The sequence below is a fragment of the Oncorhynchus tshawytscha genome, linkage group LG10 (assembly GCF_018296145.1).
Source record: "Oncorhynchus tshawytscha isolate Ot180627B linkage group LG10, Otsh_v2.0, whole genome shotgun sequence".
Lineage (NCBI taxonomy): Eukaryota > Metazoa > Chordata > Actinopteri > Salmoniformes > Salmonidae > Oncorhynchus > Oncorhynchus tshawytscha.
In genome coordinates, this window is record NC_056438.1 from 14779454 (window position 1) to 14785676 (window position 6223).

Sequence of the window (6223 nt, forward strand, 5' to 3'; positions counted from 1 at the left end):
GAGTGTTGGGCCAATAGCCGATAGGCCTCTGGTTCAAATACAGGAGCCAACGAGGTGAAAAATCTGTTGCTATGCCCTTGAGCAAGGCACTTAACCTCAATTGCTCCAGGGTTGCTGGACAATGTTTACCCTGGCCGTGACTCCACTCCCTGCAGGTGTCTCAGGGAGAGTTGGGATATACAAGAAAAATATTTCCATTACTCACTTATTGGTGTAACAGGACATATATATGCACCCCTCCAAATAATAATGATTATTATTATCATCACGTTTTATTTTAGTAGAGCCACCACGACTTGTGACGGTTTCTTATCAAACGAGGGATAGTGAAATGCAACATGTTAAAGGTGGACTTTGTATTATTAATTGCAATGGTCATAAACTGTACAGCACAAGCGGAGAGGATGTCAAAGAAAATTGGAATCATTGTGAATGCAGCTGAACGTTTTTTGGTTTTTCATCATTTCACAGCCGAGGCCTTGCCAGAAACCCTGTGGGTGATGTACGGTCATCACAGGCCACTGAGCCTGCTAGGGATGTATTTTAGAGTGGATTTGAAGACGTGGGATGGGTTTTGTTAGTTGACGTGTCTAATTTTATATGATGTCGTTAACCCCCTTTTCCGTAATGTTTTTATTTCCTCATTCAACACCCCGACTAGCTCGTGGCGGTAATGCGCCATTAACATCGGATTCCAATCGCCTTTAAACCCCATTGAAGGGGAAGTTTTATTTTTCAACTACTATGTTTGCCCACAAGAAGGCAGTGAACAGCGACATCAATCATGAAACGTCATCATTATGAGACCGACCATCATATATTATTTTTTAAAACTTTTTTTCGACCATCATATGTCGTCCATTCAAGTTGTGTTCACTACTTGTAATTTGATGATTATCCATTATTTGACTGCTAATTCGGCACAATAGTAATATAGAAGCATATTAAACAGTAGTTGGAACGTGTCTGAAAGGTAAGGAATGTTGGCATTTTAAATATTTAACTCATGTTTACTATAGTAGATGTCTGAAACTAGCTAGTAACGGTAGCTAACTAAGATTGCATGCTATCAAGCTAGACAGCTGTTTCAGTACATTTGTAGTCTATTAGCAAAAGTCCCAGTTTACATAAGGGACATGTCTTGATAGCGCCTTTAAATGTAATTGACGTCGATAAACGTATGGTTTACACCTGCTGTAATCTGGCATGTGACAAATACACTTTGATTTGATTGTAGCCAGATCTAGCGATCTTTCGTTCAAATTTAAAACGAAACCAATACGTTTCACCCCTGTAATAGTCTTGTTTGCCCTATGTCAAACCAAGGCCTTTTCCCTTTCCTCTAGTAGAAAATATTAGTTTTTTTTTGTAATAGTCTCTGACACAACCAAGTTCTATGAAGTTCTGCAAAAACAAAGATCTGTGTTTGTTTTGGTCATTGTTAATATGTACTTCAGTTCCTGTCATGTAATAATGTTGGGTTTTCTCTGCAGGGTTTGTGGTGCTACTTTGTGTGGTTGTTCAGCAGAGTTTTACGTTGCCATGGCGACTCCAGGGGGACAGGGGGAGGGGCGTTGTCTACAAGAGGAGGAGCTAGGAGGATGAAATGGGCTTTGGAGCTGACATTGGGCAATGCCAGGTAAGAAGAGAAACCCACAGGTGTGTAGGGTTTAGTGGTTGATTTTTGGATTGGAACTATCAGCCATGTTGATATTATCTGACAAATGGTGGATTATTGTGCCCAGAGCCCACATTTGATCATGAATTCAGATACACAGGCATGACTTGCTTGAAGAACTAGCTACCTTGTTAGAACTATGAATAACATGTATATCCTTTCACCATCTACAGCCCTCTGAATAAAGTGAACTGAACTGACCTATGTCTCTTCCAGGGGTCGTGGTGACAGAGTAACCAGGGAGATGTGATGTATCCAATTGGCTATTCAGACAAACCAGTCCCAGACACCAGCATCCAGGAATCAGACAAAAACCTGGTGGAGAAGGTAGGTAGTGTAGAGGAGGAATTTAAATGATCTAAATCAGACTGGCCCTCGGGCTACATATGATCAGGAAGTATTAACAAATCTCCCTGTGCACATTGTACTTAAAAAAAGAAAATGCCTTGAATATACAGGTAACTGCCAAACTAAAGGAAACATTTCAGTAAATGAGGGATACAAAGTACACTGCTCAAAAAAATAAAGGGAACACTAAAATAACACATTCTAGATCTGAATGAATGAAATATTCTTATTAAATACTTTTTTCTTTACATAGTTGAATGTGCTGACAACAAAATCACACACAAATTATCAATGGAAATCAAATTTATCAACCCATGGAGGTCTGGATTTGGAGTCACACTCAAAATTAAAGTGGAAAACTACACTACAGGCTGATCCAACTTTGATGTAATGTCCTTAAAACAAGTCAAAACTAGGCTCAGTAGTGTGTGTGGCCTCCACATACCTGTATGACCTCCCTACAATGCCTGGGCATGCTCCTGATGAGGTGGCGGATGGTCTCCTGAGGGATCTCCTCCCAGACCTGGACTTAAGCATCCGCCAACTCTTGGAGTCTGTGGTGCAACATGGCGTTGGTGGATGGAGCCAGACATGATATCCCAGATGTGCTCAATTGGATTCAGGTCTGGGGAACGGGCAGACCAGTCCATAGCATCAATGCCTTCCTCTTGCAGGAACTGCTGACACACTCCAGCCACATGAGGTCTTGCATTAGGAGGAACCCAGGGCCAACCGCACCAGCATATGGTCTCACAAGGGGTCTGAGGATCTCATCTCGGTACCTAATGGCAGTCAGGCTACCTCTGGCGAGCACATGGAGGGCTGTGCGGTCCCCCAAAGAAATGCCACCCCACACCATGACTGAAGGATGTTGCAGGCAGCAGAACGTTCTCCATGGCATCTCCAGACTGTCACGTCTGTCACATGTGCTCAGTGTGAACCTGCTTTCATCTGTGAAGAGCACAGGGCGCCAGTGGCGAATTTGCTAATCTTGGTGTTCTCTGGCAAATGCCAAAAATCCTGCACGGTGTTGGGCTGTAAGCTCAACCCCCACCTGTGGACGTCGGGCCCTCATACCACCCTCATGGAGTCTGTTTCTGACCGTTTGAGCAGACACATGCACATTTGTGGCCTGCTGGAGGTCATTTTGCAGGGCTCTGGCAGTTACATTGTTGTTTAAGTGTTCCCTTTGTTTTTTTGAGCAGTGTATATTGAAAGCAGGTCCTTCCACACAGGTGTGGTTCCTGAGTTAATCACGCAACCAACATCTCATCCTGGTTAAGGTTGTGTATAAAAATGCCCTGTTGCCCATTGTTTAAGCTACCATGGCTAGAAGAAGAGATCTGTGACTTTGAAAGAGGGGTCTCAAAGGAGCATAGGGGGTTTAAAGGGTGTTTATCTCAGTCTCCAGAACTCAACCCAATTGAACACTTACGGGAGATTCTTGAGCGGCACAATATCCCCCCTTTTCCGCAATTGTTTTTTATTTGTTTTATTCAACAAAAGACTTTGATGGAGTTTCTCATGGAAGAATGGTGTCACATCCCTCCAATAGAGTTCCAGACACTTGTTAAATCTATGCCAAGGTGCATTGAAGCTGTTCTGGCGACCCAACGCCCTTTTAAGACACTTTACCTTGGTGCTTCCTTTATTTTGGCAGTTACCTGTAGATTGTTATTAACTTGCTTTCTCTCGCCCCCCCCCCCTCCCCATGACAGCGTTGCTGGGACGTAGCTCTGGGGCCTCTGAAGCAGCTTCCTATGAATCTATTCATTATGTACATGTCTGGTAACACCATATCCATCTTCCCCATCATGATGGTCTGTATGATGGCCTGGAGGCCCATCCAGGCTCTCATGTCCATGTCTGCCAGTGAGTGTTTATTTAACCAATTAGGCACCTTGTGTGGGTTTGTGGTATATTGCCAATATACCACGACTAAGGGCTGTTCTTAAGCACAACGCAATACGGAGTGCCTGGATACAGCCCTTAGCCGTTGTTAGGTTCTGACAAGCAGAGTGAAAAACTAACGGACAACTAGGAAAAGCTCAATCCAAGTTTATTCACCCAATGGGTCAGACAGCTGAAACAACAAAGATATGTTCCCACCAGCACAATAATTTAGTCTCCACTTTAGGTGATGTCTCCTCCTCCTCTCTAAACATGACATCTTTGTTGCTAGACAGGAAGTTAAGTGATGTGTGTAATAAACTGTTCCTTCTCCCTTAATCTGACCTGACTTGACCTCGGCCCCCATTCCTCACCAAACCTCATCTCTCCACCCTTATCAGTGACCTCAACCATGTGATTGCCTTTTCCCTCACTTAGTAACTCTCTTAGCCCATGTCTCATATCCACCCTTAATTGACTCACCATATACATTCATCCTATGTATAACCATTAACTTCTGGTGTAGCAAGTATTTCAAATAATAACGCAACAACTGAAACCAGAGTGTAGCCCTTCTCCACTCCATGGGGTTCCTAATATCTAACAATAACATGTTCTGTTAGAATGTAAACTCTCTGCATTCTACTCTCTCCCTTAGTGACATGAGTAAGGATATTTCAAGTTTAGAAGTCAGTACCCATCAGTCCCCCCTTTTGAATAATAACGCCGTAATGTTCAACATTATATAAACTTGGAAATTACTTATAAATGAACAAAAAATAAAACATTAACAACACAGTTGATTATTAGGTTTATACCTCAGACTTGTGGCCTCTGATATATATAACTACACTATGCACACTTTTATGTTCATATTTCGTTGGACAACTGATAATGACATTTCAGCTGGAGCTTTTGACTTTCTTCATGTCCTCCTTCTGGTTCCTAAGAGTGACAGCACAAGGCTTGAAAGCAAAAAGAAACACAAAACATAACAAGTATTAATAATGTGCTATGGTATGCATAAACCTATATAAACTCAGCAAAAAATGAAATGTCCTCTCACTGTCAACTGCGTTTATTTTCAGCAAAATTAACATGTGTAAATATTTGTATGAACATAACAAGATTCAACAACTGAGACATAAACTGAACAAGTTCCACAGACTAACATAAATTGAATCATTTGTCCCTGAACAAAGGGGGGGTAAAAATCAAAAGTAACAGTCAGTATCTGGTGTGGCCACCAGCTGCATTAAGTACTGCAGCGCATCTCCTCCTCATGGACTGCACCAGATTTGCAGTTTTTGCTGTGAGATGTTATCCCACTCTTCCACCAAGGCACCTGCAAGTTCCCAGGCATTTCTGGGGGGAATGGCCCTAGCCCTCACCTTCTGATCCAACAGGTCCCAGACGTGCTCAATGGGATTGAGATCCGGGCTCTTCGCTGGCCATGGCAGAACACTGACATTCCTGTCTTGCAGGAAATCATGTACAGAATGAGCAGTATGGCTGGTGGCATTGTCATGCTGGAGGGTCATGTCAGGATGAGCCTGCAGGAAGGGTACCACATGATGGGGGAGGATGTCTTTCCTGTAACGCACAGCGTTGAGATTGCCTGCAATGATAACAAGCTCAGTCCGACGATGCTGTGACACACTGCCCCAGACCATGACGAACCTTCCAACTCCAAATCGATCCCGCTCCAGAGTATAGGCCTCGGTGTAACGCTCATTCCTTCGACGATAAACACGAAACCGACCATCACCCCTGGTGAGACAAAACCGCGACTTGTCAGAGAAGAGCACTTTTTGCCAGTCCTGTCTGGTCCAGCAACGGTGGGTTTGTGCCCGTAGGCAACGTTGTTGCCGGTGATGTCTGGTGAGGACCTGCCTTACAACAGGCCTACAAGCCCTCAGTCCAGCCTCTGTCAGCCTATTGTGGACAGTGAGCACTGATGGAGGGATTGTGCGTTCCTGGTGTAACTCGGGTAGTTGTTGTTGCCATCCTGTACCTGTCCTGCAGATATGATGTTCGGATGTACCAATCCTGTGCAGGTGTTATTACACGTGGTCTGCCACTGCGAGGACGATCAGCTGTCTGTCCCGTCTCCCTGTAGCGATGTCTTAGGCATCTCACAGTACGGACATTGCAATTTATTGCCCTGGCCACATCTGCAGTCCTCATGCCTCCTTGCAGCATGCCTAAGGCATGTTCACGTAGATGAGCAGGGACCCTGGGCATCTTTCTTTTGGTGTTTTTCAGAGTCAGTAGAAAGGCCTCTTTAGTGTCCTAAGTTTTCATAAC

At 43.9% G+C, this 6223-nt stretch overlaps 1 pseudogene; it reads left to right on the plus strand.

The window, feature by feature from the left end:
- The first annotated feature begins 1542 nt into the window (after positions 1–1542).
- LOC112259770 lies at positions 1543–4712 on the plus strand (annotated as a pseudogene).
- Positions 4713–6223: the final 1511 nt, after the last annotated feature.